The sequence below is a fragment of the Mustela erminea genome, chromosome 1, assembly GCF_009829155.1.
Source record: "Mustela erminea isolate mMusErm1 chromosome 1, mMusErm1.Pri, whole genome shotgun sequence".
In the NCBI taxonomy this organism is placed as follows: Eukaryota; Metazoa; Chordata; class Mammalia; order Carnivora; family Mustelidae; genus Mustela; species Mustela erminea.
Window position 1 is genome coordinate 181,038,210 of NC_045614.1, and position 17,041 is coordinate 181,055,250.

Here is a 17,041-nt window from a genome sequence, read left to right on the forward strand (position 1 = left end):
TACCTAGTGAATGAAAATGAATTTAAAAAAATGTACCATTGTTAGAGAATTAGGGTAATTTTATTGCTACTTTAGATAAAATTGATTGAATGATTTGCTTGGAATTTAAAGTTAATCTGTCCAACCAGACTTCAGAAGCAAAAACCACAATGATTAGAATGACAGCTCAGAGAGATCAAAAAAACGGCTTGCAAGTTTATTCTGGAGAAAATATGATACAGCTTTTAAGTTAAATAGGGACATCATTATTTTGACATTGTATAGGTATCTTCATTTAATATTATTTTCAGTGGGATGTTAAAAATAAAGAGATCATTATTTAAGAATTAATAGTTAAAGTCAATTTTGAGATGAAAATAAACTATGAAACTTTTTCTGTAAGAGAGATAGCTATAATATATGCTTTTGCTGCATTTCAGATTCCTGTTACCACCTACAATGTGTGAGTAAGTAATGTTTCTCTGACTGGATTTTAATCTAGGAGTTCCAGAATCCCCAGTGGGAAAATGCCATATTCCCATGATACCTACATCATTCTAGGTTTGATCCAAATACTACACACACACACACACACACACACACTGTAGAAAATCCTATAGAATGATCCAAATGCTTTAGGTGAATTTGCTTTCGGTCATTGTATTTGAGTAAATTTTTTTAATAGATAGTGGACAGATTCAAGATAGCTGCACACTCTGACGCTACCCGCCTGAAGAAGTGGAGTCTCTGTCACCACCTTGAGTCTGGGTGAGTGCTATAACTGCTTTAGGCAATAACATGCAGCCACAATAACCATGTGGACAGGGGCTGGGTCTGGACCTTAAGAGGTTAGGAGTATCTACCTCCTGTTTCTTGGAACATTCTCTGGGGCAGCCCGAGCCACTATATTAGAATTCTGATTACCTGAGACTGTTGTGCTGACTGACATGTTCAGCATTCTCCTTGACAACCCCTGACCAAGGTTAGCCTTCGGCCATCCTGCTAAGGCCCCACATGTATGAATGAAACCACCTTGGACCTTCCTGACCAGCCCTGCTACTGAATACCAGAGTGGCTGTTGCCAAAACCACATGGAACAGAATAGCCCAGCTAAGCTCTGCCTGAATTATGAACCCATAAAATCGTGAAATATAACTAAAGATAGGATCTGTGTATCTCCCAGTGCTTTATTTTTATTTAAAAAAAGACCTTATTCATTTATTTGAGAGAGAGTGAGCGAGAGAAAGCACTAGCAGGGTGGGAGTGGGGGTGTGGAGCAGAGGAAGAGGGAGAAACAGACTTCTTGCTGAGCAGGGGGGGCTCCATCCCAGAACCCCAGGATCATGACCTGAGTCAAAGACAGCTTCTTCTTCTTCTTCTTCTTCTTTTTTTTTTTTTTTAAAGATTTTTATTAATTTATTTGACAGAGAGAGATCACAAGTAGACAGAGAGGCAGGCAGAGAGAGAGGAGGAAGCAGGCTCCCTGCTGAGCAGGACCCTGAGATCATGACCTGAGCCAAAGGCAGAGGCTTAACCCACTGAGCCACCCAGGCGCCCCAAAGGCAGCTTCTTAACAGACTGAGCCACCCAGGTGTCCCCAGCCAGTGCTTCATTTCAATCATATTTTTAAATTTATTTTTTATTTAAGTGAAGCCAATAAAAACATTTTTGTCAATAACAACTGTATATAGTTGAGGGAACTTACTTGGTTTCCTGTGATAAATAGAATAGAATTCTTGCATAGAGATCTATAATTTTGTCCCCTTAAATTCAGAATAAATATATTGGAGAATGCTAAAAACAAAACCAAAACAGAATAAAAGATGGAAACCTGCTCAAATTTCACATCTTTGGAGAGGTCTTTCCTGACCAATCTGTTTGTGTGTCTTTCATCAATCTCCTTCGTCTGCTTATTTTTTCTTCATTATACCTATCATTACTGACATTTTTGCATATCGCTTTCCTGAGTGTTCTCTCTTTTGTTTCCTGCATAGAAGTGACTGGCATATAACGGTCTCAACAAATATTTGCTGTAGAAGTTAAGATTTTGCCTTCTTACCTGAAAATTATAAACTTGGTCTTAATAAGTAAAAATATAAGTCACCCCAATATTTTTAAAGAGGAAGGTATTCTGATATTATCTAAAGATACAATTTTTTTTAATTTATTTTTTAAAGATTTTATTTATTTATTTGATAAAAAGAGACACAGCGAGAGAGGGAACACAAGCAGAGGAGTGGGAAAGGGAGAAGCAAGCTTCCTGCTGAGCAGGGAGCCCGATGCGGGGCTCAATCCCAGAACGCTGGGATCATGACCTGAGCCGAAGGCAGACGCTTAACGACTGAGCCACCCAGGCGCCCCCAAAATTTTTATTTTTTTAAGGAATGATTAACATACACTCAATAATGCCTTTATTTTTAGGGACATATACTTAATATTCATTTATATAGCCAAAGCCATTTAAAGATTAGCTTACTATTACGTATCATATTAAAACTTACAGTTCTCTCTGGAGTTAATCAACTAACAATTTTTCTTTGTCTTCCATTGATTTGTGTTTAATTTACATGACAGTAAATTGTATATGAAATACTGGCCCCAGTATTTCATAGGATTGTCTGTACAATTCATGTTCATGAGGGTGTCAAGACGTTTATTTTAGCACATGGGAGTTTACAATGGCATTGAAAGGTCATGTTGATAAAATTAATTGTCCTTTTTGACAAAGGGTGGAAAAAAAAAATCGAGAAGGCCTTTAAGTAAAAAGTGAAATTAACTTTAGAATGACAAAACATACAGTGGTTCCCCATTCGGTTTAAATGAACACACTATTATCAATCTTTTCATAAAATCTCAGTGTGGTACCATTTCCCTATTAAATCTTTCTGCAAAGAGAGTGGAGCTATTTTGTATGCTTATCCTTTGTTCTTCTACCACTTTCTCGTTCCCATGTTTACATTACAAGGGGGAAGTTAAGAAAATAAAAGAGGAAGCCAACTGAGAAAGGCCACATAGAAGATTTGAAGCTTCAGGAGTACAGAGCAAGGAGAACAAATCCTCAAGGCATGTTGCTTGCATGGCTAACAATACATTTCACTTTTTAAAATTCAGTTAAACTGCATGAGAAGCTACATCATTATTTTTCTGAATTAATTTCTCTCTCCTATGCAACAATGACTGTTCTTCTTATCAACCACTCTCATAATGGGGAGTAAACAACCAACCACCTCAGCAACATATATTATTAAGATTCTTCCTTTTTCAGGCCAGCTGTCCCTGCAATTATATTTTACAAATACAATTCTACACAGCTCCTCTCAGTTGAACACAATAATGTAATTTTACTGAATGACTCTGCAGAAGGCCTAATTATTTCTTGAAGCAGGGCTCCTGATGTTATTTTGCATTTAATTCATGACCACATGCTGAAGGTTATTATCTGTGTAGCAACCAATTGAAATGTTTTCTAAAAAGTATTTCACGTACTTTTTAACCTGTAACTTTTAAAAATAATTGTAACCTGTTTTGTTTCTTGAGCACACCTGAAGGACTCAAATACAGTAAAGAATTAAATTATTAACCAAATATATTGAATTAATTAAAAAGTTTGTACTAATTCTAGTATTATTGAAAGTGTGCCTGTATTATCCAATCAACTACCCATAGAGTTTTAATAACAAAATAAACTTGCAGATCTGTGTCAGTGACCATTCATGGAGTCTTTCCTGAAAACATCAATTAAAAATGATCTCTTCTTGAAATATCTAGATCTTATTCAGATTTCCTTGTGGTATCCATTATATACTATTCATCACATATTTCCCTAAGCCGTAGTATATATATTATTTTTTTTACAATGACACACATAAGTATGCATATACTTATCTTCCATTTGAAATTATATTGATATGAAAATAAATATAACAACAAAAAAACACAACAAAAATAATAGTTAACAAGAAACAAGTGCTTAATATGTACCAGGAATACAACACCCTTTAGATATGTTATCTCCTTAAATCCTCAGTATGGTCCTGGGTAAAAATCTCATTTTACAGTAAGAATTTCAAAACTTGGAAAGATTTAGTAGCTTGTGAAAAGTAGGTAGTAAATGGAGAACACAGGGTTCTGGGTTCTAGTCAAGAGATCAGCTATCTCAGATCTAGTTCATAACACTCTACATGCTGACATATTTTTAGGTTAGGTTTGCAATGACTGAGATATTACTTGTGTGTGAGAGAGTGTGTGAGATCTTCTGCAAGATGTGTGTATATTTAATATACTCACGCATGTGAATGTGTGTGTGTGTGTGTGTTTGTGTGTGTGTATGATTATAAGGGTAACATCAAAATTTCCCAAATGGATGTTGGGTCTTTAAAAACAGGCAAACCCAGCAGTAATAATATTAACAGAGTACATTTTTATATTCTAGAATAGATGCTGTAATAAAATTTTACTTTCCTATAGATTTCTTTACCTGGGGAAATTAAGTATTGTACATTATTTTCCTATAGATGACAATAAAACTGATTCACTCTCTGATATAGTCCTTTGTTATATTTGAAGGAGAAAACGATGCTGTTCAAGATTGAAGATAAAAATTGTATTTAGAACAAGAAAACAAGAAAAAAATAAGGCTACAAATAGTAGAATAATAGTAAACTTAAAATGCAAACATGTTTTACAGAAAAAAGAGTATCTTGTAATATAGTTCTGGAACTCCAGCAGACCATTTCCATAATCTAGGCTTATTCTCTGGGTATAGAGGTACATTTGTTGAAATGGCATTAAAATATACCTATAAACCTCACAAATTCTACCATAGAGGCTTGTTTATAAAAATAATTAGCTATTAGTCAGCTTTGACTGCAAGAATATATTTATTTATATCACCTAGGAAGCATTTAATTCACATAGAATTTACTCATGTTATGACAAGTGTAATTCCAAACCACGAAGACAGACAAATATCTATGTTAATGCAGTTCACAAAGAAAATATTTTTCTGTTGCATAGAAATATTGTAAGAGACATTTCCTTAGTATGCAAATGATGAAAGTCAGTAGTTATGACATTTGTGATGTTACATACAGATACGTCATTGCAATGTTTTAACTTATCAATAATAGCTGTAGAAAACATTATTAATTAATAGTTACTATTTTTAAAATATTAACTGAACTAAATAATACTTCTCAATGAAATTACAATAACAGTGTAAAAATAAATCCTGAAATCTACTTGGCAAAATTATAGCAAAGAAGTGATATGTGATTTTAATACCCTTAGACTGCAATGTTATTAACCATGTGATTTATATAGTTATTTCTCTGCTTTATACCTAGGTGGATGAAATGATTAGTACAACTGATGAAGTCATAAAAAGTATGAATATTTAAGGTAAACTTTATCACAAGAGACTGTACTGTTAAACTCGAGATGCTATGATTGTGAGAAGAAGCATTCTGTGAAAAAAATGGTAACTGTCTTTTTAGGTCTTAATACATTCAAATAATATATTTTTTAAAGATTTTATTTCTTTATTTGACAGAGAGAGATCACAACTAGGCAGAGCAGCAGGCAGAGAGAGAGGGGGAAGCAGGCTCCCCGCTGAGCAGAAAGCAAGATGCTGATGTGGGGTGGGGCTCCATCCCAGGAAGATCATGACCTGAGTCTAAGACAGAGGCTTAACCCACCGAGCCACCCAGGTGCCCCTTTAAACATATTTTTAAAGTATTTTAAAGTATTGGAGAAGATAAATAAAATTCAGATATATGACTCTGAACACCCAGAAACAATATATAATTTAGAATTAGGGAACAGAATGATTCTAGATGTAAAATGGTAATGGCCAGTTTATATCATAATAATAAAGAAGTAATAGAATAGTCTTTTAAGTTATTTGTCTGGCTTGACAATGAATGGATTATTCATATTGTGTTTTGGCAAATACAATTGACTACTAATGTGAATGAAAATAGTGTATTTCTATAAAAGAGACAATGCTGTAACATGGTTTCAGCCATGAGTTTGGTGCAACAATTTTTTTTTTTTTTAAACTAAGATATATATTTTATTTATTTATTTATTTATTTTTAAATTAATTTTTTATTTTTTATAAACATATATTTTTATCCCCAGGGGTACAGGTCTGTGAATCACCAGGTTTACACACTTTACAGCACTCAATTTTGTTACATACAAAAAAACTTTGGTCAGTATAATATACTTAGAATAAAATAAAATATTTGAGTGACTAATCATTAGGTTACATTAAAGGGGAAACATTCAAGCAAGCTACCAAAACTGAGAATACGACTTTATGTTAAGACTTCATGAAAAATTCTCCAAAAAAAGAGTGAATTTAGATCATGTTACAAAGAAAACCTCAATGTACTTCCCAGAGAAGAAATTTGAGAACCCATTCTTTCATTAAATCAGCAGAATTAGAAATCTTAAAAAAAACCCCAAAAAACAAAAAAACCCCACAAAACTCAACAAGTCAAAAATAAACACAGAAAATGAACAAAGCACAGCAAATCTGGGCTAAAAAGTACCATACAAAATAGAAAACAAATTACAATGGCTGATTATTTGGCAACCGATGTCACTGTAAAACACATGTCCAAAACTATATCAGAGGCACAAGCATAGGTTCACATATTTTAACAGTTATAAATAGAGACTGAAAATAATTTAAATAGTTAATAAGCCATACAAGAACAACAACGGATACCTCCAAGAGGTATTTAAAAAATTGAAACAAAAATTATTTTTTAAAGTAGATTTAGTTTTGGGGCTCCTGAGTGGCTCAGTGGGTTCAGCCTCTGCCTTTGGCTCAGGTCATGATCTCAGGGTCCTGGGATTGAGTCCCACATCGGGCTCTATGCTCAGTGGGGAGCCTGCTTTCCCCCTCTCTCTGTCTGCCTCTCTACCTACTTGTGATCTCTCTCTCCCTGTCAAATAAATAAATAAATAAATAAATTTATTTTAAAAATAAAGTAGGTTAGGTTTGAAAAAGATATTTGAAAAATAAGGGAATAGATGAAAACTCTTCCAGTCTAATCTAAATTCATATCCATCATGAAATATGGATTTCTAAGATTTGTTATAATCTTTCAATATCCCCGATCTGCTCCTAGAACCAGCTAGCAGCAATAGTCATGTGAATGACTCTACTTTGGAACTAATTTTTCTAGTCAAGTTGCTTTAGCTGATACATTTTGAAGAAGAAACAATCTATTCCCACCACGTAATTCTTAAATTGTATTAATGGGAGCAAATAAATAGCTCTTGTTTTTAAAGCCACTGAATTTGGGAGTGAATTGTTATATAGCAATAGATCTTTACTAAAACAGTTTACTCCTTTGGAATCCCTTTGCAATTATGTTTTTTTCCCAGACACCTTTCTTCTTGCAATTGGTTCTTGGTTTTGACTCTCAAATTCTATAATTATTGAAATATATAATAAGTAAAAACAAATTTAAAAATAGGGAAAATTTTCAATACATGGTTGCATGTATTTATTTATAAGCATTAAAATAATGTTTAAAGGATATTTGATAACACAGGAAAGAAACTCATCTGTTAATATGAAATGAGAACAATTTGATGAAAATGTTTATTTCACCTTCTTGGCCATGCCATGGCTCAGCCAACACCATCTCAATCCAGATCAGCATCTGATTAGCTGAACGTGAGTGGGGAATACACCACCCTGATTCTTCACACTATTAGTTCATGAAATTATCCTTGACCATTCATGTCTACACTATCCCATCTCTAGTCCATTTACTAAGTCATCAAATGACATCATTTCAGACCCTGGGGACTACGAACCTATCCTCACCTGCCATCACAACCTTTGCCCTCTTGCCAACCCCTCGAGCTCACCCTCTCACCTGTGTGAGGAAAGCACTCCCATTCTCTGTCTTGCTCCTGGGCATCACAGTTTTCCTGTCTTTCTTACACCACCAGATTTTTGCTTCCCTTTAGATGATTTTAGTTAGTATTAAAACAAGAAATTATTTTTTAAAAGAAGAATTAATACCTTATTTTGGCCCTAGTGTCCATCTCTTTCTGAAACACCACTCCACTTTTTTTTGTTGTTTTTGTTTTTGGTCTCTTCCAGCAAAACTTCAAGAATGACCCACATGCACTCACTCTAATTCTTCTGTCCCACTCTCCGTTCACTCCACTCCACCTGGCTTTCTTCCCTAATGCTCCGTGGAAACAGCTCATTGACGTCACTGATGCCGTCCTCATTTTAAGTTTAGTCAGTTCCTATTTATTATCATGCTTGATCTAACAGTGTAATTTCACAGAGTTGAATCTTTCCCCTATTTCGATAGATAAACTCATTTTTCCTCTTCTCTCACTGGTTCCTGGTTTTTCCTTCTCTGTGGCATTTGCCAGTTCATTCTCTTCTCACATTTTTATTTTTTAACAACTTTTTTTTTTAAGGTTTTATTTATTTATTTGACAGACAGAGATCACAAGTAGGCAGAGAGGCACAGAGAGAGGGAGAAGCAGGCTCCCCACTGAGCAGAGAGCCAGATGCGGGGCTTGATCCCAGGACCCTGAGATTATGACCTGAGCCGAAGCCTGAGGCTTTAACACATTGAGCCACCCAGGCGTCCCTCTTCTCAAGCTTTTAATATTGAAGAACATCAGTGCTCAGTCCTTGGTGTCTTCTGTTCTCTTTCCACTCTACATCTTTGCTGCTTTATGTGGCCTTCTGGGTTTAATAACTTCTTCTCCCTGATGGTCCATGTCCAGACCAGGCTTTTCTTCTGGACCCAACCCCATGCTCAAATTTTCCATTTGAGGGTTTAATGCACATCTCAAACTCAACATGTCCAGATCCAATTCCTGGTCTTTATATCCATCCATGGATTTCTAAACCTTAGAATACATAGTTGTCACTCCTATATTCTTTTGCTCTGGTACAGAATGGTTGTACAATCCATAGTTGTTAAACTAAATAATAAATGAATACATGAATCAAACTTCCAGGACACAAACATATATATACATAAGTACCAAACCAAAATGTAGTATATCAGATCAATATCTGAGTAGTACTGACCACAAAGGTGAAGGGAATACAAGTGCTAGTATTTGTTTTATTAACATTTTCCACAGTTGTTATATACTGCTCTCATAATAGGAGAAAACATTTAAAGTGCAATCCTTCTAGATTTTAGGATACATCAAAGAGGAGGTTGGATAAGTAAGCTAATGAAAGTACTGCATTAGCAGAACTAAATATTAGAATTTATGATTATAAGATTACCAAGTAAAGTTTCCTTTTGCTCCATCTACAACAAAAGAGCATTTCAACAGAAAGTAATCATATTAAATAAATTTTACTAGGTATTTTCTCATTTATGAAAAATACAAAAAAGGGTTTTTGCCTTTTATTGCTATACCTGAGATCTAAGGAAGTGACTGGCACCTGGTAATAAGATGGATGGCTTTTCATTACTAACCATGCTATTTTATTCTTTTTAGATACATTTATTTATAAGTGGCTGATGTTAACATTGTATCAGTATATTTTACCTCCCATAGGGCCTCTCCATATCAATATTTGATTAGCAGTAATTTAAATTATCAAGCCAAGTTTCTGTTAAGAATAATATATAATTCAGATATTTGACCTATTCAAATCCTTCCACCAAATTACTTTAACAAGAAGAAATACAATTTTTCTAGTTGAAAATATGAGCGCTTTAACCATGGTTCAGACAAGGTAGTCAGCTTTTGTTCCATTCTGAGTTATATCTGCTTTGTGTTTGTGCTCATGGAATTAATCAATGGGTACATGGAACGGATAAGGCTAAGGGACTCTAAAATTATAGTCTAGGCTACACTAAAAGCAACTCTTAGTGTTCTAAAACCTGTGTGTGTCATTTACATTCCTCATGAAAACGAGCATTGAAAAGTTCTTGTAAAAATAGATCTGATAACATGCACTCCTGTATGCCCAAATTAGGTCTAAAGTCTGTAGGGCTTTGCTTTCTTTCTTAACAAAGGCTGTGGGGTTTCGTGTCCTTTAATGGGTAAGGATATTAGTTTGTACAACAGGCCCATATGAATGCTTACTTATTTAATTTAATTTTGCTGTTTCTCTTGGTGGTCATGAACTGAGGCTCTAGTTTTCGGCCAACTGTGTGACCTTAGGTTATTAAAAAGTTCTGTGACTTAGTTTCCTCATTATAAAGCATACATTAAAATAGCACTTAATCCATTATCACTATTTTGAGGATTAAATGAAATAATACATGTAATTTTTGGAACATTTCATGAGGCATGTTCCTAACAACTATGACATGCAGCTTTACACATTTTGCCTACATTGGAGTAATTTGCTCTTCCTTCCTTCCTTCCTTTTCTTTCTTTTCTTTCTTTCTTTCTTTCTTTCTTTCTTTCTTTCTTTCTTTCTTTCTTTCTTTCTTTCTTTCTTTCTTTCTTTTTAAGATTTTATATATTTGAGAGAGAGACAGAGATAGTGAGGGAGAGCATGAGCAGGGAGGAGAAGGAGAAGCAGGCTCCCCACTGAGCAGGGAACCCAATGAGGGGCCCGGTCCCAGGACCCTGGGATCATGACCTGAACCGAAGGCAGATGCATAACTGACTGAGCCACCCAGGAGTCCCAATTTGCTATTTCTTTATATGCATATTGTAATAATTTGCCAAGGCTGTCACAATAAAATATTAGACAATAGAAATTTTTTTTTTTCATGGTTTTGCATGCTAGAAGTCCAATACTGAGATGTCAGCAGGTCAGGGTCTCCTGAATCTTCTCTCTTTGGCCTGCAGATGGCTGCCATCTTACTGTGTCCACTGTGTCCTCATAGGGTCTTTCTTTTTTTTTCTTTTTTTAAATTTCTTTTGTTTTTTTTTAATTTTTAAGATTATTTATTAATTTATATGAAAGAGAGATCACTAGTAGGCAGAGAGGCAAGCAGAGAGGGGTGGGGGGAAGCAGGCTCCCCACTGAGCAGAGAGCCTGATGCAGGGCTCGATCCCAGGACCCTGGGACCATGACCCAAGCCGAAGGCAGAGGCTTTAACTCACGGAGCTACCCAGACGCCCCAGGTCTTTTTTGTGTGTGCAAGAAACCCGGTTGTCTCTTTTGAGTGTCCAAATTTTCTCTTTCTTTGGCACAAGTCAGAAGAGATTGTGGTCTAACATAAAGACCTCATTTTTTACTTAATTTCCTATTTAAAGGCCCAATCTTCAAATGCGGTCATGTTCTAAGGTACTGGAAATAAGAACTCCAACATATGAATTTGGGGGGAAATATAATGCAGCCCATAACACATGTACAAAAATAACACAATTCTCTAGACATTGTCCCCCTGGTGTGAAGCTCTTTATAATCTCTATATTATTTAATTATTACAATAGTCCTAATAAAGGGTGTATCATTTATTTATTTATGAAGATTCCAAGGCTGAGATATAGGTTACTTTATTTAAAGGGATTAAAAAGATTATAAGGGGTGCCTTGCTGGCTAGTCAGTGGAGCATGCAACTCTTGATCCTAGGGTTGTGGGTTCAAGCCCACATCAGTGTAGATATACTTAAAAAAATGAAATCTTAAAAATAAAATGGGGAAAAAAAAAAAGCTAAGTTTAGAGTCCAGGTTTTGAACCACATCTTCTGTCAGACTCAAAAGCAAGGTCTATCCTATCCCATTGTGTTTTTATCCTAAATTGATCAATTACTTTTTATTGGTCAGATAAGATTCACTTGTCAGATAAGTAATGACCATGTTTTTGTAGATGCTTTTTGTTTTTGTTTGCTTTTTACTTGTCTCGGCCAAGCTGTTTTATCAATTTATATAACCCTGTGGAATTTTATTTTCTTTTTACTGGAGTGATTAACTTTTTAAATTTATTAATGATTACCAAAATAAGAATCATTTAGGCTTTCTTACAACGTTTGCTATTTCTTCATTAGACTCCCTGGAGCCAGGACTGGGCCATTTTTGCCTAGGTAGCCATTTTTGGAGGGTGGGGAAATGAGATTAAGATTGTCAGGAATTTCTAAAAAATGAGAATAACTCATACAAGTTTATCGAAGAAAAGACTGAATGAGGCATAGAGTTTTGGATTGCACCGCCCTATCTTTGTCATTGCCATTTTCTCCTATTATCAACACTCCTAAATGTAGACTGATTTACAAATAGAATTGTCATTCTGGTCCCCTCCGTTTGTAGAAGCATTTTTTGGGGGATGAAAATAGAACTAATAAATTAGCCCCCCCCTTTTTTTTTCTTTTTAAAAAATGGATTGTGAAGGCAGCACCGATTTTCAAAACACTGATTTCAACAAACAAATGTCATTTCAAGTGACTCATTTGGCAGAACTAGTTTATAAGCCAATCTCTAGTCTGATCTAAATGGATAGTCTCATAAAAACATAAATTTTGAAATTTTCTTTTCATGTTATTTAGCCTTTTTCCTCCCCTGTGACAACATCCACCAAGCACAGTGGAAAATATAATGATCACAATAACAACAGTTTTTAAAGAGAAGGTACAAAAAACTCCTTTTCTTCCCTCACCATTTTTTCCTCTTTTTTTTTTTTAAGATTTCTTCTTTACAGACAAATTTCACAACAAAAATAGAATAGTCTCTTTGCTATATCTCTTTATGAACAAGTAACTCCAAGTTTCTAAACTGTGACAATTTATAAATTTGATAATATATGACTTTATATTATTATGCAATCAGGTACAAATTACTTTAAACAGTGAGAGGAAGACCAGCTGATTATTCAGCCTATCTTAACAAAATATCATTTTTATTTAAATTGTATCACTTATGGCTTGCTATAGTGGTGGTATTTAGAAATTAAGGAAATCACAAAGATTTTTTCATATCTGAGCTATAATGTATTCCAGAGAAAATTAATATTACATCCTTAACATTATGTCATCCTCATATAAGACTAGAGTGAGAATTAATTAACATACATATATATATATATACAGAAGACCTAGATTAGTGTCAAGTTCACTGTAAGTACTGTTTATATGAAGATAGTTATTATTATTAGTGTGGGAAGAAGACCCCTTTGTAGTTTTTTAATTTATTGTCTTGGGAAGGATTTATTTTATCATTTATCAGAGAAAAAAGTAAACATAAAAGCTTTGTATATTTATATTCAGTAATAACTTTTAAAAAGGTTTAGGATGGGGGTGCCTGGGTGGCTCGGTGGTTTGGGCTGCTGCCTTCGGCTCGGGTCATGATCTCAGGGTCCTGGGATCGAGCCCCACATCGGGCTCCCTGCTCCGCGGGAAGCCTGCTTACCTCTCTCTCTCTCTCTGCCTGCCTCTCTGCCTACTTGTGATCTCTGTCTGTCAAATAAATAAATAAAATCTTTAATAAAAAAAAAAAGGTTTAGGATGCTTACTGTTTATAAATTGAATACTTTCTAAAAGGGAGATGAATCCAAATAGTACTCGAAAAAATAATACGATTTTACTTAGTTTTAAATAGTTTTGTACATTTTTACATAACTTTTTTTTTAAGATTTTTATTTATTTGACAGACAGAGATCACAGGTAGGCAGAGAGGCAGGCAGAGAGAGAGAGAGAGAGAAGGAAGCAGGCTCCCCACTAGGCAGAGATCCCGATGCACGGCTCCATCCCAGGACCCTGGGATCATGACCTGAGCCGAAAGCAGAGGCTTTAACCCACTGAGCCACCCAGGTGCCCCACATTTGTACATAATTTTAATCATGAGACATTTTCATATCAAAATGACAAAATACATCAATCATTAATCTAATATAGAAATATACTGGGGCTCCTGGGTGGCTCAGTGGATTAAGCCGCTGCCTTCGGCTCGGGTCATGATCTCAGTGTCCTGGGATCGAGCCCCGCATCGGGCTCTTTGCTCAGCGGGAGCCTGCTTCTCTCTCTCTCTCTGCCTGACTCTCCGCCTACTTGTGATTTCTCTCTCTGTCAAATAAATAAATAAAATCTTTAAAAAAAAAAAAAAAAAAAAGAAATATACATAACTCCAGAAAGTATAGGTGAATTTCATTTCTGAGGTTTAACACTGAATTTGAGATGGTTTAAAATTCAGATACCACAAAGTTATATTTCCTATAAGAGAAATAGTAAATTATTTTTGGAGAAATTAATGAGTTTTAATAACACTGATGTTCCTTAACATTTTTTGCAAAGTATACATTTTGATATTAATGACAAAATTAATGATTTTTTAAAATATTTATTTATTAGAGAGAGAGAGCATGAGTGATGGGCCAGAGGAAGAGAGACTCTCAAGGGGCTCCTTCCAGAGTACAGAGCCCAAAACAGGGGTTGATCTCATTCCTGAGATCGTGACCTGAGCTGACATCAAAGGTTAGAGGCCTAACTGACCAACCACTCAGGGGCACCAACATCAATCATTTTTGAAATTAAAGTATCACAACATTTCTCAATATTCTTTTTTTTTTTTTTTTTTTAAAGATTTTATTTATTTATTTGACAGAGAGAAATCACAAGTAGGCAGAGATCTTTTCCCCTCAACCATCATGATTAAAATATTTTAAGGGTAATCTTTCTTTCATTATTTATACCCCTTTAAGAAACAAAAACAAACTTTGAAAATGAATTGGAAATGCATGTTTAGTGAATCTAAGTTTGCATTTTACATTTTGTTACATCATGGAGTTTGTAATTAGGTGTATTTTATAAAAAAAAAAAAAAAAAGTAATACTCCTTGACTGTGATGCTGAAATAGGATTTTGAACTTTATCAATCTGAGTTCCCAAAACAAGCCAATAAAAAGGCTCCCAAGTGAAAGACTTTCTAAAGTATGTACCGTGCCTCAATTCTCATAAATTTTCCTGAATTGGATGTAAAGAGTGATTAATTGAAGTGCTGATTATAAAATGATTTGCAGGTACACAGGTAGATCTAGTCAGCTATTTCAGTCTATGAGTACTTTCCCCATGTACAATAACCATGGGTACAAACTGTCCCCTGAATCCAAGGCAATTCATTTCTACTCTGAAAAATTAATGTGTTTGAGGGGGAAAAATTACTAGTACTATATTATTTATATTTTCATAAATTCATGTTAAAGTCACAACTAGCACCCAAATTTCATACACACCCTCCCCCACCTTCTTCCTCTTCTTCTTCTCCTTCTGCTTCTTCTTCTTTTGAAGATCCATTCTTACTGATTGATTCTTCTATTGATACTTCTATTGATACTTAGTGAGTGATATGTACAAACCTATTATATGCTAAACTTTTGTTATCTATGGCGATTGGGATTTCTTAGATTGAAGCCAATTTCGCAGATCTGAATTAATATTAAAATTTAGCATGCTTACTACAAAACTTCCTTCCAGATCAAAAGACATAGAAAACTTCCAGGTAGATATCCAAACTGTTATGTCTTCAATCAAAAAACAAGCATTCTAATAGGGTCTTATGAAAGCTATTCCATTTCCATTTTATTCAATTTTGTCTTTGAGCTAATGTCCTGTTCATGTTAAAATAAAATGGGCAAGTACTTGAATTTATGTGGGCTGCGTCTCTGGGTAGTTATCTCTATAGTTAAAATTATTGTCGTTAGAATTAGGGAAAATCAGAAAGCTTCCTTCTCAGACTATGCAAATAATAAATTTTTGTTAAATTTCTAAATAAAATGCATTTTTGAGGCAAAATTCAAACTTTTATAAAACAAGAATGTAGTACTTTTAGATGTCTTTAATAAAAGGTCTACCTACATTTGCAAATCTCATCATGTCAAGTAAAGGAGTGAACCAGAAGTTGAGCAAAAGTAATATGGGTATAACTTTTTTAAAAAAAGGAAGAATGAGGAATGTACCCCCTTGTTCTTCTTAGAAGGCACATGTACTCTAAGGCAGCAATATTATGAACAGCTGTTAGCCACCATGCTCAAATTGGCTGTGAATATCTGAAATAGTTGTCCATGGTAATAGGAAATTCATGGTTATTTTACACCTTTAAAGAAGCTTTAGTTCCAGCCTATCAAAGCTCATTCTTTCCTGGAGGAAGCTCAGAATTACACGGTTTCCACATCTGCGGAGCATGTTGTGCTTCTCAATCATCTAGCTGCACTAATACAGGCACAAGAAGACCACTGTTTTCAGATATTTTCTCAAGCCATGTTTGTTTTCAACAGGACAGGGGCGGGGAGGGCAGGAGAAAGAAAGCGTGCCTCACAGTCACTGGATCACAGTCCAGTTTTCAGCCACGTAAAATTGATAGTGGAACCATGAACCAGAAACTTTCCTTTGACTGTCTTAACTAGCTTAACCTACTAGAAAAGGAAATTCCCTACATTTTCCTATCATCAAGACCTTCTTGGTGTTTTTTATAATTACACCCTCTTTTAGATCTTTATAGAGGGAAATATTATTCAGTGATGACGTGGAATCCTCATTTTATTATAAAATACTAACATCAGTCAAATTTTACCAAGAAGTTTTCTTAGAAAAAAACCCTGTTATTAGTTAAATGATTTTTTTCTGATTTTTAATTTCAAAATATTAGAAAACAAGAAATGGTATATAAGATATTTTGCATAATTCCTGAGAATATCTTAGTATCAGACATAAAAGCTATTATATGAGAAAGATCATGAAAAGCGGGTGCCTGGGTGGCTCAGTGGGCTAAGTCACTGCCCTCAGCTCAGGTCATGGTCTCAGGGTCCTGGGATCGAGGCCCGCATCAGGCTCTCTGCTCAGCAGGGAGCCTGTTCCCCACCTACTCCGCCTGCGTCTCTGCCTACTTGTGATCTCTCTCTCTCTCTGTCAAATAAATAAATAGATAAAATCTTTAAAAAAAATCATTAAAAGCCACTTTAAAAGTCTCTTAAAAATAATGGTTTATTCTAAGTTGGGGGTTTTTGTTTCTTTTTTTTTTTTTTTTTTTTTTTTTTTTTTTTTTTTTTTTTACAATTTCCACAATGAATTTTCATCTGTTTATGATTAGAAAAACTAATGAAAAGGACATACAAGATCCAGCTTCAGGTACAAATGAACACTAACTATTCTAACCAA

At 34.8% G+C, this 17,041-nt stretch overlaps 1 long non-coding RNA gene across 1 annotated transcript in view; it reads left to right on the forward strand.

The window, feature by feature from the left end:
- The first annotated feature begins 13,682 nt into the window (after window positions 1-13,682).
- Window positions 13,683-17,041, forward strand: part of LOC116567192 — a 59,648-nt gene continuing 56,289 nt past the window's right edge. The window contains exon 1 of the long non-coding RNA XR_004276146.1: window positions 13,683-13,703. This is a non-coding gene — a long non-coding RNA (uncharacterized LOC116567192). The remainder of the gene's footprint in view (window positions 13,704-17,041) is intronic.